The 27566-nt window shown below is 39.5% G+C and overlaps 1 protein-coding gene across 6 annotated transcripts in view; it reads left to right on the top strand.

Annotated features, from left to right (window-relative positions):
- The first annotated feature begins 4519 nt into the window (after positions 1–4519).
- Positions 4520–27566, top strand: part of SCN8A (sodium voltage-gated channel alpha subunit 8) — a 205086-nt gene continuing 182039 nt past the window's right edge. For 4 of the 6 annotated variants that reach the window (XM_074402655.1, XM_074402657.1, XM_039472321.2 and 1 more), the window contains exon 1: positions 4728–4823. The gene's annotated coding sequence lies outside the window, so the exon portion shown is untranslated. Of the gene's footprint in view, positions 4539–4727; positions 4824–5089; positions 5212–27566 lie in introns of those variants that run through there. The other 2 variants (XM_074402654.1, XM_074402653.1) reach the window with 2 other exon arrangements.

A 27566-nucleotide genomic window follows, 5' to 3' on the forward strand; every position in this document is an offset into this window, starting at 1 on the left:
AGTAAAACTCTGTCTCAAAAAAAAAAAAAAAAAAAATTAGAGGAAAGAAAGCAAATGAAACTCAAAGTAAATAGAAGGAAGAAAATAATAAAGATTAGAGTAGAAATCAAGAAAATAGAACACAGAAAATCAGTGGAGATCTTTATCAATGAAGTTGATTAAACTTCAGCCAGATTAACAGAGGGAGAGAGAGAGAGACAGAGACAGAGAGAGGATACAAATGACCAATATCAGGAATGAGAGGTAACATCACTACAAATTTTATAGATAGTAAAAGAATAATACAGGAATTCTATGAACAACTTTATGCCCATATAAATTAAACAGGCAAATTTCTTGATAGATACAACTACCAATAAGAAATTTAAACCTGAAAATCCCTATATTAAAGACAACAAAATTGTAGTCACCTCAAGCTGGACACAGTGGCTCATGCCTGTAATCACAACATTTTGGGGGGCTGAGGCAGGAGGACTGCTTGGGCCCAGGAGTTTGAGAACAGGTTGAGCAAATAGTGAGACCTCGTCTCTATAAATAATGAAAAATTTAGCCAGGCATGGTGGCGCATGCCTGTGGTCCCAGCTATTCAGGAGGTGGAGGAGGATCGAGAGGATCATTTGAGCCCGGGAGGAACGGGAGGATCATTTGAGCCCGGGAGGTTGAGGCTGCAGTGAGCTATGATAGCACAACCGTACTCCAGCCTGGGCAACATAGCAAGAATCCTGTTTCAAAAAAACAAGCCCAGGTGCAGTAGCTCACGCCTGTAATCCCAGCACTTTGGGAGACTGAGGCGGTGGATCACCTGAGATCAGGAGTTCGAGACTAGCCTGGCCAACATGGTGGAACCCCGTCTTTACTAAAAACACAAAAAATTAGCCAGGTATGGTAGTGGGTGCCTGTAAGCCTAGCTACATGGGAGGTTGAGGCAGGAGAATCCCTTGAACCTGGGAGGTGGAGGTTCCAGTGAGCCGAGATCGCGTCATTGCACTCTAGCCTGGGGAACAAGAGTGAAACTCTGCCTTAAAAAACAAAACAAAACAAACGAAAACAAAAACAAAAAAACTCACCAAAACCTAAAACCCAAAAACTTTCCCAAAAAGAAAACTCCAGACCCAGCTGATTTTACTAGGCAAATCTACTGAACAGTTAAGGAACATGTAATGTGAATTTCACACAGATTCTTCCAGAAAATCAAACAGGAGGGAATATTTTCTATTCTATGAGGCCAGCATTACTGTGATACCAGGACTAGACAAAGTCATCAGAGGAAAACTACAGAACAATACACTTCATAACACAGATGCACTAACTCTCAACAAAATATTAGCAAACCAAAACCAACAATCATTGATCAATACATTATCCTAGGAATGTGAGTTTAAGACTTGAAAATTAACCACTATATTAACAGACTAAAAAGAAACAACATATGCAGAAAAAGCAATAACAAAATTCAACATCCATTATAGATAAAAACCCTCAGCCAAACAGGCATAGAAGATTCCTTCCTCAACATGACAAGGGGTATTTGGAAAAAGCCTACAGCCAACATCACATTTAATGGCCAAAGATTGAAAGTTTTCCCCCAAGATGAGGAACTAAACAAAGACGTCTGCTCTTACCACTTCTATTCAACATTGTACTAGAGATTCTAGCCAGTGCATAAAGGCAAGGAAAAAATAAAAAACAACATCCAGATTGGAGAGGAAGAAGAAAAACTGTGTATTTGCAGATTGTATGTTCATCAGTAGAAAATCTAAAGGAATCTACAAAAATCTCTACTAAAGGTATTAAATGAATTTAGCAAAGTTTCAAGACATATGAGCAATATACAAAAATTAATTCTATTTCTATACAATACCAATGAATAACCAGAAATTGCCATATAAAAATAGTATTCAATAACATCAAAAATATGAAATATTTAGGAAGAAATCCCAGAAAGGTGAACAAGATCCACATCTTAAAAACTATAAAATTAAACTACATTAAATTGATACATCAAAAAGGACTGAAATAAAGTGTTCATGGAAAGCAAGATTTGATTTTGTTTTGATATAAGTTCTTCCCAAGTTGACCTACAGATTCAATGCAGTCTTGATCAAAATCTCAATGGCTTTTTGTTGAAATTTGACAAGGTGATTCTAACATTCGTATGGAAATGCAAAGAACGTAGACTAGCAAGATCAATACTAAAAAAGAAGGGCTGAGTCAAGGGCTGAAACTACCTGATTTCAAGATTCATTACAAAGGGAGAGGAATCCAGGCAGTGTGGTATTAGTGGCAAGACAGACAAATATATCAACGAAACAGGAGAGTTTAGAACTAGATTCTTACATACTTGAGCAAATGATTTTTTGAAAAGGTGCAAGGATAATCAGTGGAGACAGGATAGTGTTTTCAACAAAAAGTATGGGGACGACTATGTATCTATGCAACAAAACAACAAAAGAACTTCGAACTATATTTCATACCGCATACAAAAATCAAGTCAAGATAGATTATAAACCTAAATATAAACTCTAGAACTATAAAATTTCTAGAAGAAAACACAGGATAAAGTGTTTGAGGCCTTGTGTCGGGTAATGACTTAGATATGACACCAAAAGCATGATCCATAGAAGAAAAATAACAAATCCAACTTCAGAAAAATTAAGAAGGTGTACCTTTTTTTCTTTTTAAGAGACAGGTTCTGGCTGTGTTGCCCAGGCTTGAGTACAGCAGCTATTCACAGGCCCAATTATAACACACTCTCGCTTCCAACTTCTGGCCTCAGGCGATCTTTCTTCCTCAGCCTCCTGAGTAGCTGGGACTACAAGTGTGCATCAGGGGACCTGGCTGAAGGACCTCTGCTTTCGGAAAAACACTGTTAAGAGAGTAAAAGGAATAAAAAGATAAGCCTATACTGGGAAACAATATTTGCCAATCACATATCTGATAGAAGATTTGTATCCACAATATATAAACAACTCTATACTTTTTTAAAAAAAATTTAGAATTGGAGTCTTCTGTGTTGCCCATGCTGGACCTGAAATCCCAGGCTTAAGCAATTCTTCCTGCTCAGTGTCGAGTAGCTGGGACAGCAGGCGTGTGTCACTGGGCCCAGCCAGGATATCTAAACAACTCTTAAAACTCAATACTCTTAAAACTCAATAACAAGGAGAAAACCCACCAGTTTTTAAAATAGGCTAAAGACTTGAAGAGACACTTTGCCAGGAAGATTTACTGATGACAAGTCCATGAAAAGATGTTCAACATCTTTAGTCACTAGTGAAATGGAAGACAAACCCACAATGAGATAACACTACGAACGTATTTAAATGGCTAAAGTTCAAAAGACTGATCACTCCAAATGTTGGTGAGGCTGCAGAGCAACTGAAATTCATATGCTGCTGGTAGGAATGGAAAGGCACAACCATTTCGGAAGGCAGTTTGGCCCTTTCTTAACACGTTAAATATACACCTAAAACAGGACCCAGATATTCCATTCCTAGATATTTATACCCATGAGAAATGAAAGCATATATATCCATACAAAGACCTGCACACGAATGCTCATAACAGCTTTGTTCGTAATGGGCAAACAATGGAAATAATCCAAATGTCATCAATAGGTGATTGGATAAACACATTGTGTTGTATCCCCGTAAAGAATATTACTAAGCAGTAGAAAAGAACTCTTGGTAGGCAACGACTGAAAATCTCAAAAGATTATGCCAAGTGGAAGAAGCCATACAAAAAAGAGAGTTTGTACTGTATGATTCCATTTATTTAAAATTCCGGAAAATGCAAACCAATGTACAGTAATAGAAAGAAGATCAGTGGTTGCCTGGAGAGGGTGTGTGGGGGCGAGCGATGCAGCGAGTGAGTACAAAGAGAAATTTTTGGAGGTGATGGGTGTGTTCATTACCTTGGTGGTGATGGTTTCATGAGTGTACACATGTGACAAAATTGTACGCTCGAAACACACGCAAATATACCCCAGTAAAGCTAATTTAAAATGTATTGTAGAGGGCACGTTATGTGATAAGCATACTGTGTGCCTGGCTGTGTTAGCAACGGGCGAAGTGCATTCTCCCCATCAGTACTCACAAGAAGTTTATCAGGTTGCTACTGTGCTTGTTTCCTTTTACAGACAATAACACCGAGGTTTGGAGGGTTGTTCCACCCTCTTTCCCTCTTGAGATTGGTGGTAGGAAAATATTAAGTAGAGGAGAGGCACAGCAAAGTGCCAAGAGCTCTGGCGCTCATTACCTAGATCCTCGTGAGGGTGGAATGAGCGGTTGAAACCCTCATGCCTACCTTGCAGATGGACAGACTGAGGATCGGAGACACTGAGGTGGCCTGGGGGCTGTCAGGTAGGCAGCGCCTCCCCGCTCCTGGCAGCAGGTCCCCGTGGGCTGAAACACCAGCCTCCACCTGCCGCTGATTGACTTCTTTCTTTTTCAGCGGGCCCAAGACCCTGTAAATTGAGTTCCCTGTGTTTTGGGGTGTCAGAAACTTCACTGAGCGCGGCACTGTCGCGGCGCAGGAGAAAGGTAAGAGTTGGCAATGACGGAGCACGCGAGTCACCACGACAGCTTTCGGGTCTCGCCGCCCGGCGCTGGCGGGCAGCCAGCCGGCGTCTCGCCGCGGGTCCGGGCCCTCAGCCCGCGGCCCCTCCCGGCGGCTCGGCGGGGGCGTCGCGGAGGCGGGCCCGGGGACGCTCGCTGGCGCTCCCGCGCGGCGCCCCCTGCCGGCGCCCTGCTCCCTCTTGCCCCTGATCCGCTCCGGCGGCGCGGGGACCCGGACCTGAGAGCCAGCGGGAGGGCGGCGCGCTGCGGGTGAGCGGGCGCGCCCTGCGGGGGTAGGTGGGCTGCAGGGGCGCGTGCGGGTGGGGGCGCGGGGCGGAGGCGGCGGCGGCGGCGGCGGCGGCGGCGCGTGCGGGCGGGCGGGAGCCGGCCCGGGCAGGGGGCGCGAGCGGAGGGGTCGGCGCGGGGGCGGGGCGGGCGGGGGGCCCGGCGGGCGGGGCGCGCGCGCGGTGGCGCGCGGCGGGCGCGAGTCATCAATTATGCAAGGACTCTGGCAGCGCGGGGGGCGGGCGCGGGGAGCGCTCCAAGATGGCGCCCACCGCAGTCCCGCCCGCCGCAGCCTCGGCGCCTTTGCAGTCCGGCCGCGCCTCCCGGGCCCCGCGTTAGGGCCGCCGCTGCCTCCCTCGCCGCCGCCGCTGCCGTAAGTCGCCCCAGAGCCCCCGTCCTGGCGCTGCTTCCAGCCCGCCGGGTTTCCCTTCTCGCCTCGGGACCCTTGAGCGGGGCTCGCCCATCTCCAGTCAGGGGCTTTGCCGCAGAGTGCGCGGCGGGGCTCGAGGGGCCGCGGAGCTGGGGTTCTGCCCTCCTTGTTTTGGGCAGGTGTTTGGAAGTCTTGCTTCCTTCTACCGTGTGTACCGGGGGTCTCTTAGGAGAACTGAGGACCACCAGCCCCGACGCCGGGCACCCTGCTCTCTGCGTCTCCGCTACAGTGAGGGACACGGCTCGCCCTTGGTGCCCCTTCCACGGTGCAGCCCCTCCACCCCTCCCCCAGTGCCAGGGCAGAGTTGGGGTCCTTAGCCGGCTTGCACTGGGAAGGGCAGCACTGTCGGGATCTTCCTACAGCAGCCCCTCTGCTCTCCCCCTCCCCCATGTCTTACTGCATCCTTCTCCCTCACTGGCTTCACATTGCTACCAACTCCAGAAGCCAAGGGCTCTTGGGTTCTTCCGGCAGCCAGCACTCCCGACTCCCCCTGTCCTTTACTCGGATGCGTTCGTCCCCCTCCCAACAGGGTGCTCTGGGGTTGTGTTGGGGGCTCCCGGGACCTTCCTCGGCAGGCTAGGATTCCTGCATTTGGGAGCATGTCACTTTGAGAATACCCCCTTCCCCCACCCCACCCCCATTCCTACGCCACCCGATGCAGAGCTTGTTCCTCTCCTCTCCCTCCCCCACCTTACCATCAGCAGCAGCACCCTTGGCTTCTTGTTAGCGTTGGGGTACAGGACTGTTTGCCCAGCTCCTTGGGCTTGGACCCTCCTCTCTAGCTCTCACTTGTTATCTGGGGGCACCGCAAAGCCTCTGCATTTCTCCTGAGAGCTCGGCTCCATCCCCTCCGTTGCCAGCAGCAACCACCGGTGGAGACTTGCCGTTAACTTTCCCGGGGTTAGCCAGGACTGTCAGACCCTTTCAGGGGCCCTAGCTTCGAGCTGGGATGGAGTGGGAACCATTTTTCAGCCAGATAAATAAGATTCTTCAAACCATGCATTCCATCCGACTACTCCACCCTGTGCCCTCTTCCTCACTTACACTGCAGTTTTTGAAGCATGGGGGAATACATTTTATATCCGGAGATTCCAAGATTTCCCATCAGCGTTCATAATAAATGGATGTCATCTGTTTGGGGGAAGGGTAGAAGAAACTTTGGATTGCATCTGGCTAAATTCAGGGGGAGGGAGAAATGATTAGCATGGAGCAAGCTCTACCACACAAGAAAAACTGCTTTTCATGCACAGTGGGCACTAGAGAGTCAGGGATGGAAGCAGGAAGTGTGGGTGGGGGCATTGGGGGTAAAGGGGGAGAGTGCTTTTTATACCTGGTTTCTCAAGTTTGAACCTGGAGAGCCTTTAGAGAGAGGTAGCAGTGTGTTAGGGCTGGGGGGCGTTTTAGCTTTCCAATGGAGATTTCGGGTGTGGTAGGTTTTTCACTGTCTCAAAATCCCTCTGTACTTCTCTTTTCTCCACGTGCATTAGAAGATGGGGGGGGGGTGTGCTTTTCTTCGTTTCTCAAAAAAAATTTTTTTTTTTGATTTGTAATGCAAATGGCTGAATAACATTACCACGCGGTACCGTCCTGATAGAAATCTTGGGGGAATCAGACTTAAAATGCTGAATGCTTTGTAGCACATTACATGTAACCTGGTTCTTGAAATACTGCAGCATTTTTCTTTGGAACTCATGACCCATAAGGCCTTCATTTCTCCCTGAAAGAGGATTTGATCGCTGGTTGGTGGGGTGGTGGTTGTGGGTAGCGATTCTTTGGTGTTCAGCACGCATTCCCTGTCCTAGAAACTGAGGTCCTCCCTGGAGAGGACTGTAAGCATGTTCTATGTTCTCTGAACATCTGATTCAGGGTATATGCAAATGTTTTTCTGAGTAGAGCTGGTGGTGGGTATTGCAAAGCAGTTCGTAATGATGCAGGTCAGTTGTTGGTTTCTTGGGTTCGGTTTGAGCAGCTTTGGTTTTCATTTAGGGTTTGTCAACTTTTATCAAAACCCTTGGAGTATTTTATTGTAAATTAATAAAGGATAATCAAGTGGAATACAGCATCCTTAAAAACAACCATACGGTTGCTTTTGCTTTCCTTGTAGGACTCTTATCAAATGTTTTTCCTGGTCCAGCTTTGGGTTGCCTGTGTTTAAGCTTGTACTCCGGTTTCTTGCTGTGGTGCTGAAAGGACAGTTCCCCGACCAGTCCTGCGGCGGAGTGCACACACACGCTGGACATGATTGGGTTTTTCTTTGCTTTTTATTATCAGCAGGCTTTCCCTTGGATGTGTATGTACATGCGCAGCTGGGTTTGTACTTGAGGTTGAAGGCCTAGTTATCATATTTTATTACTCCCACATAACTCTTCATTTTGGCTGTCCCTCATGGAGACAATGTTTTACAGGCTGCAACAGATCCATATGTAAGCCATAAGTGACATTTTGCTGACTGCATTATTTCAACACACTTCAGTCATTTCAAATAGCGAGCAACTGTTAATATTCTTGGTTTCCACAAGAAGTAATCTGATAGCTGGCTAAATTAAACTGGATCAGAAGAGCATCTTCTCTGGGTTGATTTGAATAGTGAACTGGGAAAGGCACTTGACACAGCAGAGGCCAGTATGTAATTCGCAGTATTACTAAAGTAAATTTGTCCAAAAAACTATTTTAAAATCATAAAATAGGAAGGAGGCCATAAAATTCACCTCCCACCCAATATGGGATTCTCCTTTATGGAGGTCTTTGCTTTGAATACATCCATTGGTAGGGAACTTACTGCTACATAATATAGCTCATTCCATTTGGAGTCTACTGTGATTGAGGTATTTTAATCTCATTGAAAAGGGAACTTACTGCTACGTAATATAGCTCATTCCATTTGGATTCTACTGTAATTGAGGTATTTTAATCTCATTGAAAAGGTAACATACATAAAGTTGAAAGACATATAAACTGGGGCTATATCAGGGGCAAATACCATTCTTGTGCTTATTTCCAAGAAAAGATTGAGAATCATTGTTCCATAGGGAATATACAAGAAACTTGGACTTACTTGAAAATAATGCAAAAATAGAGACAGGTCCACCTAATGCAAGAAAAACATTCTGTGAATGGAAAGAAAAATAATTATGTTTAATGTGCTGGCATTATGTAACAAATTGTTCTAGAAGGCACATGCTTGAGTTAATGAATATTCAGTTCCTATGGATTATATCTAAGGGTAATAAAGCTACACTATATAGCAAGTGTTAAAAATCCAAAGTTTATCCAGAGTTTGATCAGTTACCATAATTATAAAAACACAAACTTACTGCAGAAAAACTGTAATATATATGTAAAAACAGAGGGAAAAAGTCATCCTTAGTCTTAACCATTCTTACCATCTTTGCTTTTACCATAAGCAAAACAATTATCTGTGTTTTATTATGTTTTTGCAGTCTTTCTTTTTCCCCATAGACAGGGAAAGAAGCACTTGTAAAGTTATCCAGAATGACAGTATTTTAAAACTGAGCCCTTTAAGCTCTTAATTTTAATTTGTAAGCTAGTCAATTAGGATCTTAAACAGATTGTTGCATTTCAATTTACCTTTTTCTTAATTCTTTAGAAATTTTCCCCCAAAAAAATATAATGTGAAAGAATTCACTCATAGAATTGGACTGCCATTAAAGTCTCTTTGTTTACATTTAGAACATTAACTGAGGAATAAAGAAACATTTTCTTAATCAATGAATCAACAAATAGTCCTCACTCTGTGACTACTATATAAAAGGCACTGTACTGGACACTAGTACAATGCTTCTCTAAGCTGGTGAGCACCAGCTTAAAGTATAATACTGTGCTCAAAAACTGTGGCTATTAAGGTGTCGAAGGAAACAGAACTTTTGCTGTATAAGTTTATTACTTGCTGAAATGTATGGCAGTTTGTTAGGGCCAGCCAAGTGATTTAACCTAAAAAAGAATAGTTTGTGCAAGAATGGGAAGTAAATGCAGGCAAAGAAAAGACAAAGGAGGTTTCTGGGGAAATTATCCCTTTGTGAAGTTATAGAGACACAGCCAGGACACATATTTAAGTACTATGTTAGAGATTAAGGTGAAATGAAAACCCAAGAAGGTTGCTATAGTTACATCATTGAGACGAAAATGTCAGAAGCAGTATGGGCTTTGGAGTCAGACAAAACTAGATTCAAATCCCGACTCTGCAACGTATTAGCTTTGTGACCTTGGGCAAGTTATTTAATCTCTTGGAGCTTCAGTGTTCCTCTCTATAAAAGTAGGAATAATAATACCTACGTGGCAGGGTGTTTGTGGGGATTAAATGAAATCTCCATTTCCTTATGGTTTCTGACACACAGTGCTTAATATATATTAGCCCCTTTTCCTCTAGGGATTTAGCAGCTTAATGTGTATTTATATATGTATTTGACATAGTATATATGTACTGTGTGGAATTTCAGTAGTCTGAAAAGCAGATGGTTGCTTTATCTTCAGTCTGGCATAGACGATAGAACCCGCAGGTACCCTAACTTGGAGGGACATTGCTAGGAAAAGTTTTACTGTACAGTTGCTGTGCTGGCTTCCACCAACACAGTACAAATGTGGTTACCAAAGTAACTCTTGCTTTGTCCATTCCCAAACTACATTTCAAATAGGAATATATACCCAAAAGGAATGTTTTGGCACTTACCAGCTGGCAGGCAACTGGGCTGTTTTCAGCTGTAGCCCGGGATCTGAAGGTTAAATGGACTCAAAGGTGAGGCCTGCCTTTATGCTGACTTGAGCTGGATTTTTACATTGTGTAAGTGATTATGCTGTTTGGAGTTGGTTTTGTCTTCAGCGCCATTTTAGGTTTTCCGCTGTATAGTCTTTCAACTGCTTTATTTGAATGGGTCTTACAGGTGACCTGCCATCTTTGGTAAATGTTACTCTGTATTTGTCTATTTATAAAAACTTTCAAAATCCTTCTATCAGTTGATGGAGCTAGGTAAGGCAAATATCCTACCCACTTTATAGCTGAAGAAACTGAGTATCCAAGAGCTTAAGGAAGGAAGTTGTCTAAGCTAAGGACTATTTAACTGGTGTAGTGGAGACTGGTGCCTAGGTTGGTTGATTCATGTTTAATGATTTTTTCTATTAAATGGCATTATATTCTGATGTTCATATAACCAAGTAATGTGAACAATTTTGGTTTTATTTTAAGAAATTATCATTATCCTAGATAGCTAAACATATCTTAGTGAGTGGGCATAATGAAAGATTCTGGGATAGACAGAGGGAGGACAAAGGTACCTTTGAAGGAGAGCATTTTGGAAGCAGGAAGGATAAGGGGAAATTAACAGAAGATGTATCAATAAGTAGAATATGGATGAAAATAGGAGGTGCTGAAGTAACACACTGTTTTCCTTCTGCAGCTGTCCTAGCTACTTTTACAAAGGTACTATCTTGGTGTCTGCTTATCTTTCTCCATGTCTCTTGCCTGTAAATGCATATACTTGGCTATTCATGAAAGCTCTCACATTGCCAACCTTTGTAACCAGGACTGTAGGGAATTTTGACCATCGTTACCTGGACTTCTTTGCTTATGCAAGGCTGAAACTGGTGTGAGACTCAGAGAAGAGAATATGCTGGGGATTGGTGATGGGTGTGGGCAGTGAGTTGGAATGAAAGACGTTCTGGGAGGACTTTGGGCTAGAAGTACAAACTTGAAAGAGGATATAATAGTTAAGATTTTCCTTGGGTATATGGAGATGTGTCTTACTGAAGAGGATAGAATGAAATAAAAGCCAGAAGTCTAAGGGTCTAAGAGGTACTTTTAATTTGGTGCTGAAGCTCTCTTGATCCTGGAAGGAGTTGATTGGGGTGGGTTGAATAAAATATATGATGGAGAGGTTTGCATCACCTTATATTCACTATTGATGGTAGGCATCCTGTGTTCACTGGGCTTGTCCCAGGATCTGGAAATGGAAAGCACTGAACTCCCTCAAAAGGCACATTCACAGGCTCCTTTCAGATTCAGCTGACTAGTGCAGTTTTTGTGCTATAAAATTTTTTGGGTTCCTGGGGAGTAAGAACATTAGAGAAATAGTGGATGCTTATTTATCCAGGGATGGATCATCAAGCTTGTGAATTATACAGTTACTTATTTTTCTCCTTTTCCCTCCATTATGAGCATTTAACTGATCATTGTCATTTCTATCAGAGGGAACTTGGGAAGGGAGAAAAAGTCAAAATTAGAATGTTACTTTTACTTTTTAGATAATGATTGATAAAGGAAGAGGTGGCAACTACTTTGTCAATGAAAAAGCACCTCATATATTTCATCTATTCTTTTCTCCTTATTTTAATAGTATAGACAGTTGAAGGCTGAGCCTCTAAAAGTTTAATATGCACTGCAAGCTGGTGTAAATAGCGTTTTTCTTTCACTTTGCTGAGCAACAACCCTGTAAACAGGTAGGATTCAATTTATTATATATTTAGTTCCTTGTTTCAGGAATAATTCTTCAATTAAGGATAACACAACAGGCTTTTGTGTTACATTCACTACTGTCTTTCTGTCTTAGTAAGAAACTGAATGCTTTTAAATGAAAAAAATTGATGCATTATTATTAAATTGCAGAAAAAAAAAATCAAGCAGGTTGCAAATGAGACTGGTAAGGCATTCTCAGAGGTCAGAATACCCAGAAATCACATTTGCTACAGACTTCTCAATTGGATTTCCTATGATTTGGTGAATACTATAAAGAGGCGTAATGCCTTGTTTGTAGGAAAGATGTCTTGAAGATAAGTAGTCATTTTTTAAGATAAGTATTGTGCGCTTTGGGAGGCCGAGGCGGGTGGATCACGAAGTCAAGAGATCAAGACCATCCTGGTCAACATGGTGAAACCCCGTCTCTACTAAAAATACAAAAATTAGCTGGGCAGGGTGGCGCACGCCTGTAGTCCCAGCTACTAGGGAGGCTGAGGCAGGAGAATTGCTTGAACCCAGGAGGCGGAGGTTGCGGTGAGCCGAGATTGTGCCATTGCACTCCAGCCTGGGTAACAAGAGCGAAACCCCGTCTCAAAAAAAAAAAAAAAGATAAGTATTGTGATACAGAGGGAAGAAAGTGTTTGGAGTGTGACAAATCATCATAGGGAGAAAGTAAGAGAAGGTGAATGACAGAGTGAAAATGGGCTAGGGGATTTGGACATGAATGTGGGGAACTGCTCATATTTTAAGAGGAGGTATTCACTCTCCTCCAACAACTCTTGGGTACGCCTCCATATTACTGAACCAGATCCTTATCTGCTGGACAGGGCACAGGACCTTAGGAAGGTGGATTTTGTTGTTGATGTTTAGTTTTATTTTATCCTTAGTTCTGCTAGAACTTTGCTGCAGATTGCTTTCTTTATCTGATCTCTGCATTGAGAAAACAGGAATATTTTCTTGCTTTATGGAAAAAAAATGTAGTAATGTTCTTAAATGTTTCTTTTATTTCCTCTTGATTTTTAGTCATTTAATACAAAAACATTTTCTCAGGAGGCTCTGTTGACAGTATCTGTTCCATTCTATGTCTTGAAATATTTGTTTGACTATTTAACAGAGGCACAGAATTCAAAAATCAAAAAGTTCAAAGTTAAGTCTTCATTTACTGTCTCCCAGTCATGCAGCATGCACTCCATAATATCAACTACTAATTTCTCTTGTAATGTTTTCTACATATATACATGAACATATACGTATTATCTCCCCCTGCTCCTCACACAGTTATTTCTATTGTCTTTTAAGGAAGACTTAAAATAATTTGGGGATTTGGACTCTCATTTTAGATCAATTAATTACCCCTTTTGCTTAAGAAATATGTAAACCCTCTATGTTTTATTTTTCTTAGCAAAATTTATATTCTAATTTCTTGGCTTATTTAATGTAAAAAGTTAGTTTGGGCTGAAGCAGCCTTTTCTACTAACTATATTGCTTTTTAGGGTTTTCATAAGAATTAAAAATAAAAGCGTAGAGGGAGACATAGCCATGAGAACTATTGGTTCATTGCTGTCTATGGGGAACTCGAAATCACTTGTCTTGACAACATCAGTCAACAAATATTTAACAAGTAGCAACTATGGGTGAGGCATTGCAGTAGGTATTGAGAGATATGCAAAAGATAGACCTTATGTTCTAGGGACTTACTTATTTTGTGAAATAAGTCATAAACACAACGTGTTAAATAAGAAAGGATTTTCGTAATGGTTGATGATTAAAAAATTGAAAAGGGTTTATTGCTAAATAAATGGTATAGTTAATAAATTGATTTTTCAGAAAAGAGAGAATTTCAAGCTGGTATGATGAGAGACAGGTTGATGGAAGAAGTTTGATTTAAGCTGGGTTTTACAGAATGATTGGGTAGAACAGTGTGAGCCAAAGTGAGACGAAAATGTACAAAGTGTTTGGGAGGAGCAGTGAACAAACCATTGGGCTAGGGGAGAATCTCCCTGTGGCAGGTAAGCCTGCAAAGATAGGATAGAGTTAGCCAAATATTAAGGACTTTTTGAAATTTCATTCATGACATGGGGAATATAGAATTTAGAGAGTACAGAATGACAGATGATCAAGGCCATGCTATAGTGTTTTAGGAGTATTGGGCAGCAGTGTCTAATAGGATGGAATCGAGCAAGGGATGGACATCTACTTAGTTGGCTCTTTGATTTGTCCCAGTTGTGTAGTGATGAAGACTTGGACTAGTGTAATGGTGATAAGGATGGGAAGAAAGGAAAGTAAATAAAATTTTTATATGTGTGTTACGTGTATGTGTGTTTAACATTTTTCTAATGTAAGAAATAGTTTATAGAAAGACTCAGCAGAACTTAGTGAGGGACTTTACATGGGACAAAAGGGAGAGGGAATAAAGATTATTTTGCTGCTTTAAAGATTAGAGATAGAGAATTTCCTATTTTGAAAGTCTGGGGAAGTATGTTCTGTAATACATGGTTGTCTGGTCCATAGCATTTTGGTTAACAAGCTCTCTCTATTTCTAATTTTCTAATTTTTCTCTGCAGAGGGTTTTCTTGAGCTTTTAATGTTATTTCCTGTAGGAAAACCTGAATCTTCTGAACTTTATTGTCTAAGCTCTCACAATAAAGATTATTTAATCTTTGTGGGTCTCTACCCTTACTTTGGAGTTTTGCATTCTATCCATTCATAGACAGACACTTAACTTGTCATTTTCCTTGGCATTCTCAACTAACCTTCGGTTTGGAGGATAAGGGAACAAGAATTATGCACCTTTTTATAGACTTGGTAAATGACTCTTTTGTCCTTACCAAAACTCAGTTGATTTCATTTTTTGATCATTTGTTTATATTCCATGTGCTTCGTTACAGCCGTAGTAATTGAAAATGCAGGCTGAGTTAAAGGTAGTAACTGAAAGGATTCTAGTAGGTGAAAGCAGAGGGGAAAGAAAAGGCCTTATTCAGCCAGTGATGTTGCTTTCTGTTTTAGGTACTGAATCTTAGGCTGTGGATGAAAGATGTCAGACTTGGCTTGTGTGATCTTCTTGGTATAGCTGGGGTACAAGACAGCGGCCAGAGGGCCCTCATGTACAACTTCAGTATACAGTGGTAACCTAGAGCAAAGGTAGAGCTCAGGGAGCTTGGGTTCTGCTACTGCCCTTTCTAATCAGAAATGATCTTTGAATAAGAAAATAAAGGGTTATTGGAATATCAGAACATGTACATCAAAATAATAGAATATACCAAGAGAAAAGAAAATCAGAAATCTAATGCAGTTTTAAAAATCTCATTTAATTTGTTTAAATTTTCTTCTCACTACCCAAGTTACTGGGTTCTTGCAAAATTCCATTCCATTTACCACAGTTTTCACTCAAGACAGTTGGCAGAAGTCCCCATGGTTTGCTGTGGAATCAGTAGAGCAGGTACAGTTCATGTACAAGGTGTTAATAAATTTAGCACTCTATTTAGGGATGCAAAGCACCTTTATGGTAATTCTATTAGGAGACTGTCTGTGCAATCACATTGTAAGTGCATACCTTTCTCCTAGTTTGAATGCTCAAAGTAACAGTAATTAAGAACTGTTACATAATAGTCTCTTGGAAAGGCTTTCTTAAGGTAGCCTGGGATGAGGAAAGTCCATAAAGACCATTTAACTGGATGATGGCAATCTGTTTTATTAATCTGGATGTTCTCATGCAAGTAATATTTTAGTAGATATATAGATTTTTCTTATTTCTTAACCATCTTTTTGTTTGTAACATTTCTTCTTCCTTGTCTCTAGAAATGCAGGAGAGGGTTGTGTAAAACCTAAGAAAGATTTTACTAAGTGCACAGACTGAATGATTAAGTAGTATAGTAGGGAAACAGAATACAGTGATCATGTGAATGTTTCACTTACCTAACAAGGGCTTTTTTTTTTTTTTTTTTTTTTCCTGACTCATACAGGAAACTGCAGCCATAAGTACCCAAGGGATAAGACTTATTTTGGGATCTTAAGGCAGACTTCTGGCATTAGAAATTGCTCAAAAGCTTTATAGGTCAAAGAAAATAAATTCATCTTTGTGTTATGAGTGGATATCAAAGATTTGCTATTAATTAGATATGAGTGTTTTCCATCTTTAATTTTAATTAGATTAAAATTAAAGGCTGACCCTTGGGAACTGATGTTCTTTGTTCCCAGCCAGTTGCCTTGTCTTTCGCCTTGAACTTCTCCACAGGCTGCCTTGCTGGTTCCAGTGGTGAGGCACAGCAATCAAATGGGGATGTGACTTATATGCCCCACTTGAGCTCTACCCTGGAGCCCTACCTTTGCCAAGGGTGGTGCTCAGAGAAAGGTTGTTCTTCTTTTTTTAAAAAAGAGCCATGCAGTTAATACTCAGTGCAATCTGTTACACAATCTCAAGGTAAAAAGCTCATTCCCAGAAACGAAGGAGTGTGTATGTTACTTTTCTAGCCAGGATTCTAGAACCATTAGCTCCTTAGAGGCACTGCTTCTGTTTATATGGATACTGAGTTGTTAGGCCTTTCCAGTTTTGTTTTGTTTTGTTTTGTTTTGTTTTCCTTCCATGATTTAATCTTAGAATCTAGAAAGAACTCTTATTTGTGGGAATTGAATACTGACTTTGGGAGCCTTAAGAAAAATCCAGTGTGGATCTGTAGAGCTCAGAGTATTGGTGCTCAGCAAAGGAATGATAAATGTTTGAGATTATGGATATACTAATTACCCTGATCTGATCACTGTATATTACAGGAGTTGAAACATCATTGTGTACCCCATAAATATGTACAGTTATTATGTGTCAAAAATAAAGTGAAGGTAAAAATTTGAGAAAGTTTGTAACACAAAAGGCCAAACATTGTATGATTCCACTTATGTAAGGTACCTAGAATAGTCAAATTCACAGACAGAAAGTAGAATAGTGGCTATCAAGGGTTGGAAGGAAGGGGTAATGTAGAGTTACCATTTAAGGAGTACAGAGTTTCAGCTTTAGAAGATGAGATTGTTCTGGAGATTTATTTGGCTTTTTTTTGGAGGTGGTGTTTCACTGCTGTCACCCAGGCTTAAGTGCAATGGCGCTATCTCGGCTAACCGTAACCTCTGCCTCCCAGGTTCAAGTGATTCTCCTGCCTCAGCCTCCCAAGTAGCTGGGGCTACAGGTGTGTGCCACCACTCCCATCTAATTTTTTGTATTTTTAGTAGAGACAAGGTTTCACCGTGTTAGCCAGGATGGTCTCGATCTCCTGACCTTGTGATCCTCCCACCTCGACCTCCCAAGTGCTGGAATTACAGGCATGAGCCACTGTGCCCGGCCTGTTCTGGAGATTTATAGTGATGATGGTTGCACCACAATGCATGTACTTAATGTTGCATATCTCTATACTTAAAAAATGGTTAAGATGGTAAATTTTATGTATATTTTACAACAATCAATCAATCAATCAATATAGAACAAAAAATAGAGTATGGCTGCTAGTCTGAATTTTAAACAAGAGGGCATATGGTGTTTTTATGGTCACAATGTAGGGACCAGAAACCCAGTGGTCTAGTGTGGCCTTGGGCCAATACACAGTGCCCTGGGACAAGCAGGGTACTCTTTTCTATTTGGAAACCTAAAATGCTACTTCCTTCACAAGAATAAGCTCAATAGAACTAATATTTGAAAAGCTTTTGAAGTTCTAGCTCATGAATGGCAAATATTATTTTGCCTTTTTTTCTTTGTTTTTAATCTACCCAAGAGAGTATTTCATTTTTCCCTTTTAACATTTTAAACAGCTTTTGGTTGTTTTTTCTTATTTTTAACATTTTACAAACGGTAAAATTGAAACAAATCTTGGTGTACAGCTTGAATTTTTACACGGGTAGTATAGATTCATGTAGCCATGCCACAATCAGGATACAGAACAGTTCCATTACCCCAAAGCTCTCCCTCTTGCTGCCCCTTTGCAGTCAAACTTTCCCTAATCCCCAGCCCCTGGAAACCTGATTGGTTCTCCGTTCCTGTGGTGTTTCCTTTTCCAGAATGTCATAAAAGTAGAATCATACTACAGTATATAACCCTTTGAGACATATCTTTTGCTGAGTATAATACCTTGGAGATTTAACCAGGTTGTTGTATTTTTCAATTGTTCTTTTTTATTGCTGAATAGTATTGTATATAAGTGTTCCATTGTATATAACAGTCTATTAACCTTTTCATCTGTTGAAGAACATTTGGAATATGTCCAGTTTCTGGTGATTATGAATAGTGCTGCTGCAAACATTCATGTGAAGGTTTTTGTGTGACCCTACGTTTATGTTTCTCAAAGCTGATCCCTAAGAGTAGGGTTGCTGAGTAATACAGTAAGTGTACGTTTACCTTTGTAAGAAACTACTGAACTGTTTTCAGAGTGGTTGTGCCATTTCACGTTCCCAATAGCAGCAGCGAATGTGAGTTCAGGTGCTCTGTATCCTCATTAGCACTTGGTATTGTCAGGTTTAAAAAAATTTTTTTATGTTAGCCATTTTAATAGATGTGTGGTGGTATCTCATCGTGGTTTCAGTTTGCATTTCCATGATGGCTGATGATGTTGAACATCTATTCACGTGCCTATTTGCTCTCTGTGTCTCTTTCTGAAGTGTCTATTGAAATCTTTTGCCCATTAAAAAAAAAAATTGGATTCTTTGTATTCTTACTATGAGTTTTTTGAGATCTTTGTTTTTTAAAATTTTGTTTTTGAGATATAAAACTTTTATCAGATAACTTACATGTACATATTTCCTCCCACTGCTTAGCTTAGCTTTTCTTAATAGTGTTTTTTGTAAAGCTAAAGTTTTAAATTTTGATTTAGTCCAATTTGTCAGGTTTTTTTTTTTCATTTATGGTTCATGTTTTTAATGTCATGTAAGAACTCTTTGTCAAATTCAAGATGTTCTTGGTTTTCTGTTAAAAATTTTGGGTATTTTTACATTTTATCTTTAGATCTGTAATCCATTCAAGTTAATCTGTGTATTAAGTATGAGATTTAGGCCTAGGTTTATTTTTATTTTTTTTACTAATGGATGTGCAGTTAACTCTTTGAGCACCATTCTTATTGAAAAGAGTATCTTTCTCCTGAACTGATTTCGCACTTTTGTCAAAGGTCAATTGCCTATATTTATGTGGGTTTATTTCTGGGCTCTCTCTTCTGTTCTATCAGTCGGTGTGTGTGTGCCCCTTCCTCAATACCACACTGTCTCTGTTTTTTTCCTTTTTTTTTTTTAGCTTTTATTTTAGGTTTGGGGGTACATGTACAGGTTTGTCATACAGATAAATTACATATCACAGGGGTTTGGCATACAGATTAATTTGTCATCCAGGTTATAAGCATAGTACCTGATGGGTGGTTTTTTGATCCTCACCCTCTTCCTAACGTCCATCCTCAAGTAGGCTCAGCTGTCTATTGTTCCCCTCATTTCCATATGTACTCAGAGTTTTACATATAAGTTTTTCGTGTTTCTAATTTAGCTATTGTATTGTCATAGCTTTCTTTTTTTCCCATAAGTTATTGGGGTACAGGTGGTATTGGTTATGTAAGTTCTTTGGTGGTAATATGTGAGATTTTAGTGCACACATCACCCAAACAGTTTACACTGCACCATATTTGTAGTCTTTTGTCCCTCACCTTTTTACCCAAAGTCTGTTGTATCATTCTTATGCCTTCACATTCTCATACCTTAGCTCCCACATGTCAGTGAAAACATACGTTTGGTTTTCCATTCCTGAGTTACCTCACTTAGAGTAATAGTCTCCAGTCTCATCCAGGTCACTGCAAATGCTGTTAGTTCATTCCTTTTTATGGCTGAGTAGTATTCCATCATATATATTCCACAGTTTCTTTATCCACTTGTTGATTGATGGGCATTTGGGTTGGTTCCACAGTTTTGTAGTTGTGAACTGTGCTGCTATAAACGTGTGTGCAAGTATCTTTTCTGTATAATGACTTCTTTTCCTCTGGGTAGATACCCAGTAGTGGGATTGCTGGATCAAATGATAGTTCTTCTACTTTTAGTTCTTTAAGGAATCTCCACACTGTTTTCCATAGTGGTTGTATTAGTTTACATTCCCACCAGCAGTATAGAAGTGTTCTCTGATCACTGCATCTACACCAACATCTACTGTTTTTTGATTTTTTGATCATGACCATTCTTTCAGGAGTAAGGTAGTATGACATTGTGATTTTGATTTGCATTTCTCTGATCATTAGTGATGTTGAGCACTTTTTCATATATTTGTTGGCTATTTGTATATCTTCTTTTGAGAATTTCTGTTAATGTCCTTAGCCCACTTTTTGTTGAGATTGTTTTATTCTTACTCATTTGTTTGAGTTCATTGTAGATTCTGGATATTAGTCCTTGGTCAGACGTATAGACTGTCAAGATTTTCTCCTCTGCGAGTTGTCTGTTTACTCTGCTGACTGTTCCTTTTGCTGTTCAAAAGCTCTTTAGTTTAATTAAGTCCCAACTCCCAATTATTTATATTTGTTTTTGTTGCATTTGCTTTTGGGTTCTTGGCTATGAAATCCTTGCCTAAGCCAATGTCTAGAAGGGTTTTTCCAATGTTATCTTCTAGAATTTTTATAGTTTCGGGTCTTAGATTTAAGTCCTTAATCCATCTTGAGTTGATTTTTGTATAAGGTGAAAGATGGAGGATCCAGTGTCATTCTCCTATATGTGCTAGTTAATTATTCCAGCACCATTTGTTGAAAAGAGTGTCCTTTCCCCACTTCACATTTTTATTTCCTTTGTCGAAGATTAGTTGTCTGTAAATATTTGGGTTTATTTCTGGGTTCTCTATTCTGTTCCATTGGTCTGTGTGCCTATTTTTACACCAGTACCACAATGTTTTGGTGACTATGGCCTTGTAGTATAGTTTGAAATCAGGTAGTGTGATGCCTCCAGATTTGTTCTTTTTGCTTAGTCTTGCTTTGGCTATGTGGGCTCTTTTTTGCTTCCATATGAATTTTAGAATTGTTTTTCTAATTCTGTGAAGAATGATGATGGTATATGTTGATAGGGATTGCATTTAATTTGTAGATTGCTTTTGGCAGTATGGTCATTTTCACAATATTGATTCTACCCATCCATGAGCATGGGATGTGTTTCCATTTGTTTGTGTCATCTATGGTTTCTTTCAGCAGTTTTGTAGTTTTCCTTGTAGAGGTCTTTCAACTCCTTAGTTAGGTATATTTCTAAGTTTTTTTTTTTTTTTTTTTTTTTTTTTTGCAGCTATGATAAAAGGGGTTGAGTTATTGACTTGATTATCTGCTTGGTTGCTGTTGGTGTATAGAAGAGTTACTGATTTGTGTATATTAATCTTATATCCGGAAACTTTGCTGAATTCTTTCAGTTCTAGGACTTTTCTGGAGGAGTCTTTAGGGTTTTCAAGGTAAATGATCATATTGTCAGCAAACAGTGACAGTTTGACTTCCTCTTTACTGATTTGGATGTCCTTTCTTTCTTTCTCTAGTCCGATTGCTCGGGCTAGGACTTCCAGTATTATGTTGAAGAGGGGTGGTGAGAGTGAGCATCCTTGTCTTGTTCCGGTTCTCAGAGGGAATGCTTTCAACTTTTCCCCATCCAGTATTATGTTGGCTGTGGGTTTGTCATGGATAGCTTAAATTACATTGAGGTATATTCCTTGTATGCTGATGTTGCTGAGAGAAATTATAAAGGGATGCTGCATTTTGTCGAATGCTTGTTTCGCATTTATTGAGATGATCATGTGATTTTTGTTTTTAATTCTGTTTATGTGCTGTATCACACTTATTGACTTGCATATGTTAAACCATCCCTGCATCCCTGGTATGAAACCCACTTGATCACAGTGGATTATCTTTTTGGCATGTTGTTGGATTTGGTTAGCTAACATTTTGTTAAGGATTTTAGCATCTGTGTTCATCAAGGATATCAGTCTGTAGTTTTCTTTTCTGGTTATGTCCTTTTCTGGTTTTACCGACTTCCAGTAAGATATCAAATATGGGTAATGAGACTGGATATCCATACCTTCTTCCTGATTTAGGGGAAAAAGCATTCCGTCTTTCACTATTAAGTATGATATTACCTGCTAGTTTTTTTTGTTTTGTTTTTGAGAGAGGGTCTTACTCTGATGCCCATGCGGGAGTGTAGTGATGCAAACAAAACTCACTGCAACCTCTACTTCCCAGGCTTGAGCAGTCCTCCTACCTCAGCCTCCCGAGTAGCTGGGACCACAGGCACATGCCACCACACTTCGCTAATTTTTGTATTTTTTGTACATACAGGGTTTTGCCATGTTGCCCACGCTAGTCTCAAATTCCTGAGCTCAAGTGATCCACCCACCTTGGCTTCCCAAAGTACTGGATTACAGGCATGAGCCACCATGCCCTAGATGCTAGTTTTTGTAGATTCATTTTATCAGGTTAGGTAAGGTCCCTTCTACCTAGTTTACTGAGAATTTTATCAGGAGTGAATGCTGAATTTTGTCAAATGCTTTTTCTTTCTGTGTGAATTAATATGATCATGTGATTTTTTTTTCTTCTTTAGGCTGTTAATATAATGAATTGCATTGTTTTTCAGATATTGAACCTGTCTTGGATTTCTGGGTTAAATGCCACTTGTTGACGATGTATTCTTCTGTATTGTTGGGTTTGATTTGCTAATTTTTTTTTTTTTTTTTTTGAGATGGAATTTCACTCTTATTGCCTAGGCTGGTGTGCAGTGTCGTGATCTTGGCTCACTGCAACCTCTGTCTCCTGGGTTCAAGCGGTTCTTCTACCTCAGCCTCCTGAGTAGCTGGGATTTAGGCACCCACTGCATGCCTGGCTAATTTTTTGTATTTTTAGTAGAGATGGGGTTTCACCATGTTGGCTATGCTGGTCTCAAATTCCTGACATCAGGTGATCCACCTCCCTCGGCCTCCCAAAGTGCTGGGATTACAGGTGTGAGCCACCATGCCTGGCCGATTAGCTAATCTTTTGTTGAGAAGTTTTGCATCGTCTATGTTCACCAGGATATTGATCTGTAGTTTGGTTTTTTCTTGTCCTATCTTTGTTTAGTTTTGGTGTTAGGATAATCCTGACCTTATAAAATAAGTTGGGAAATCTTCCCTTTAACCTAAAAAAATATTTTTGGAAAAAGATTGTGTAGAATTCTTCAGTGAAACCATCTGAGCCTAGGATTTTCTTTGAAGGTTTTAAACTATAGGTTAGATTTTTCTAATAGATATAGAACGATTCAGGTTGTCTGTTTCTTTTTGGGTGAGTTTTGATACTTTGTGGCTTTCAGGGAATTGGTCCATTTAATTTACATTGTCAAATTTGTGTTTATAGATTTGTCTGTAGTATTCCCTTATTCTTTTAATATCTATGAGGTCTATGGTGATATACTTTCTTTTATTCCTGATATTGGTAATTTGTATATTCATTCTTTTTTTCCCTTTGGCTAGAGGCTTATTAATGTTATTCATCTTTTCAAAGACCTGGCTTTTCCTATATTGATTTTCCTCTATTTTTCTGTTTTCAGTGTAGCTGATTGCTTGATTTGAGACCTTTCTTCTTTTCTAATATAACCTCTTAATGCTATACATTTCCCTCTAGGTACTGTTGTCACTGCATTTTACAATTTTTGACATGTTGATTTTTGTTTCACCTGAGACCTTCTCTTTGACCTATGGATTATTTAGAAATATATTGTTTGGAGTGTTGGGAGATTTGTCAGTGTCTTTGTTTTTTTGATTTCTAGTTTATTCCTTTATGATTAGAGAATATACTTTGTATTATTTCAATATTTTACAATTTGTTAGGGTTCGTTTTATGACCCAAGGTATGATCTAGCTTGGTGACTGCCCACATGCACTTGAAAACAATGTATATTCTGTTGTTAGGTGGACTGTTCTGTGAATATTGATTATATCTATTAATAGTTGGTTGACGGTAGTGTTTAGTTTCTCTATATTCCTGATTATTTTCTGTCTACTTGTTTTATTGATTACTAAGAAAGGAAAATAAGAGTCTCTATACTTGTGGATTTGTCCATTTTATCCTTAGTTTTGTCAGTTTTCGTTTTGTATATTTTAAGATTCTTTTGTTAGTTGCATACACATTTTGGATTGTTATGTCTTTTAGTGAATTGATTTTTTAATCATTATTTAGTGTCTCTATCCCTGGTAATTTTCCTTGCTTTGAAGTCTACTTTATCTGATATTAATATAGTCATCCTAACTTTCTGTTGATTCATATTTTCAAGGCATTTATTTTCCTCTTTTTACTAAAAGACATTTTTTACCTTGAAATAATTTCAGATTTATAGAAGGGTTGCAAAAATAGTAAAGAGAGTTCTTGTATTTTCTTCACCCAGCTTCCCCTAATGTTAGCATCTTGTATAACAATGATACATTTATTAAAACTAAGACATTTTCATTGGTATAATACTTTATTAGGTACGCTACAGACTTTCATTTGGATTTCACCAAATTTTCTACTAATGTCCGTTTTTCTATTCAGGATCCAGTCCAGGATACCATATTGTATTTAGCATTCTTTTATTTTAACCTACATACATCATTGTATTTAATGTGGGTTTCTGGTATATAGTATATTGTATGTCCTTTTTAAAAAAAAAAAAATCCATTCTGACAACCTCTCCTTATTCTTTTTTTTAAAAAAATGTATTGTGGTAAGAACGTTTTACATGAGATGTACCCTCTTAGCAAATTTTAAGTGTACAATACAGTATTGTTCACTGTATTTGCAATATTGTACAGCAGACCTCTAGAATTTATTCATCTTATTAACTGAAAGTTTATGCCTATAAATTAGTAACTGCCCATGACAGTATCTTTTGATTGGTATGTTTAGACCACCTTCATTTAATGTAGTTATTAATATGTTTGGATGGTCTATCATTTTATTATTTGTCTTCTGTTGTTTCCTTTTCCTTCTTTTGGATTATTTAATTTTTTTTTTTTTTTTTTTTTTTTTGAGACTGAGTTTTGCTCTTGTTGCCCGAGCTGGAGTGCAATGGTGTGATCTTGGCTCACCGCAACCTCCACCTTCCAGGTTTAATCAATTCTCCTGCCTCAGCCTCCCAAGTAGCTGGGACTACAGGCATGTGCCACCATGCCTGGCTTTTCTATTTTTAGTAGAGATGGGGTTTCACCATTTTGGTCAGGCTGGTCTCAAACTCCTGACCTCAGGTGATCCTCCCTCCTTGGCCTCCCAAAGAGCTGGAATTACAGGCATGAGCCACTGTACCTGGCCAGGATTATTTAAATATTTTAAATATTCTATTTAGTTGTTGTTGTTGTTTTTTTCACTGTTTTCATTATATAGTTATTTTAGTGTAACACTAGGAATTATAATATACATACTTAAGTGTTCAGTCTACTTAGAATTAATATATTACCATTTTCAGTGAAATACAGAAATGTTAGTACTACCAGGTGCAGTGGCTCATGCCTATAATCCTAATACTTTGGGTGGCCAAGGCGGGCAGATTGCTCGAGCCCAGGAGTTTGAGACCAGCCTTGGCAACATGGCAAAACCCTGTCTCTACAAAAATATACAAAAATTAGCAGGCATGGTAGCTCATGCCTGTGGTCCCAGCTTCTTTGGAGGCTTAGGCAGAAGGATTGCTTGAGCCTGGGAGTTTGAGGCTGCAGTGAGCCGTAATCATACCGCTGCCCTCCAGCTAGGGCAGCAGAGTAAAACTCTGTCAGAAACAAAAACAAAAACCAAAGAAGAAAAAGGTTAGTAGCACATAGATCTCTTTACTTACTGTCTCCCTTTTATGTTGTACTTTTCATATATGTTGCATCTACATACATGAAAACCCCATCAGCAATGTTATAATTTGTGCTTTTCAACCATAATTTATATTTTATTATTTTTTAAAATTATTTTTTTAGAGACAAGGTCTTGCTCTGTCACCCAGGCTGGAGTGCAGTAGTGCAGTCATAGCTCACTGCAGCCTCAAATTTCTGGGCTTAAGTCATCCTCTCACCTCAGCCTCCTGGATAGATAGGACTATAGGCACATGCCATCCATCATGCCTGGCTAATTTAAGAAAAAAAAAAAAATTTGTAGCGATGGGGGTCTCACTGTGTTGCCCAGGCTGGTCTTAAGCTCTTGGCCTCCAGCAGTCCTCCCGTCTTGGCCTCCCAAAATGGTGAGACTACAGGTGTGAGCCACCACAGTTGGCTTCATCGTATTTTAAAGAATCTAAAAGGAGTAAAATGGGTATTACATTTACCCTGGTATTTACCACTTCTATTGCTCTTCCTTGTTTCCTGAAGTTTTAAATTTTCCTGTAATATTATTTTCCCTTCATCTGAAGTTTCCTTTAGCATTTTTTTAGAGCAGTCTGATAGTGATGAATTATTTTGGTTTTCTTATCTGAGAATTTCTGTATTTCATCATCATCTTTGAACAATATTTTTGCTAGATAACAATTCTCAGTTGACATTTGCTTCTTTTCATTTTCCCCTGAGCTCTTAAAAGTGTTTCACTGGGCTAGGCCAGGTACGGCGGGTCATGCCTGTAATCCCCGCACTTTGGGAGGCCAAGGCAGGTGGATCACTTGAGGTCAGGCATTTGAGACCAGTCTGCCCAACATGGTGAAACCCCGTCTCTACTAAAAATACAAAAAAAAAAAAAAAAAAAAAATTAGCCAGGCATGGTGGCGAGGACCTGTAGTCCCCGTTACTTGGGAGGCTGAGTCAGGAGAATCACTTGAACCCAGGAAGTAGAGGTTACAGTGAGCAGAGATTGCTGCACTCCAGCCTGGGTGATAGAGTGAACCTGTCTCAAAAAACCCAAAAAGTGTTAAACTTAGTTGGGCATGGTGGTTCCTGCTTGTAATCCCAGCACTTCGGGAAGCTGATGTGGGAGGGTTGCCTGAGCCCAGGAGTTCGAGACAGCCTGGGCAACATAGGTAGATCCCCATCTCTACAAATAATAAAAAATTAGCCAGGCATAGTAGTGCATGCCTGTAGTCCCAGCTACTTGGAGGCTGAGGTGGGAGGATCACTTGAGCCTGGGAAGTTGAGGCTGCAGTGAGCCATGATCATACCACTGCACTCCAGCCTGGGTGACAGAATGAGACCCTGTCTCAAAAAAAAAGTTTCACTGCCTTTTGTTATGATCTCCAATGGGAAATTTCACAGTCATTCAAATTATTGTTTCCACATATATAATGTATCATTTTTCTCTGACTGCTTTCCAGATTTTTCTAGTTTTCATTGGTTTGATCATGATGTTTTTGCACAAAGATTTCTTTAAGTTTATCCTGTTTGGTGATCACTGAGTTTTTAAAATCTGTACGTTTATGTCTTTTTAAATTTGGGAAGTTTTAGCCTTTTTTTTTTTTTTCAAATACTTTTTTTACACTATACTCTTTCTCCTTACCTGTTGGACCTTTGATGATACAAATGTTAAACCTTTTTGTGTTGTCCCCTGGGTCCCTGAGATTCTGTACTTTTTTTTCTTTTCTTTTCTAATTTTTAATCTCTCTGTTGATTCAGCTTGGATAGTTTCTGTTTGTGTACTTTCAAGTTCACCAACTCTTCTGTCATTTCTATTATACTATTGAGCTCATCCAGTGAATTTTAAAATTTCTGTTATTGTGTTTTCTAATTTTAGATTTTCCATTTGGTTATTTTTTTTAAGTGTTCTATTTCTTCATTGAGACTTTTTATTTTTCCATTTATTTCAAGAGTGTTTGCCTTTCCTTCTTTGAGCACACTTAGAATAGCTGCATTAAAGGCTTTGCCAATTCCAACATCTTGCATTGATATCTGTTGATTGTCTTTTTCCTTGTGAGA

Source organism: Saimiri boliviensis, chromosome 7 (genome assembly GCF_048565385.1).
Source record: "Saimiri boliviensis isolate mSaiBol1 chromosome 7, mSaiBol1.pri, whole genome shotgun sequence".
In the NCBI taxonomy this organism is placed as follows: Eukaryota; Metazoa; Chordata; class Mammalia; order Primates; family Cebidae; genus Saimiri; species Saimiri boliviensis.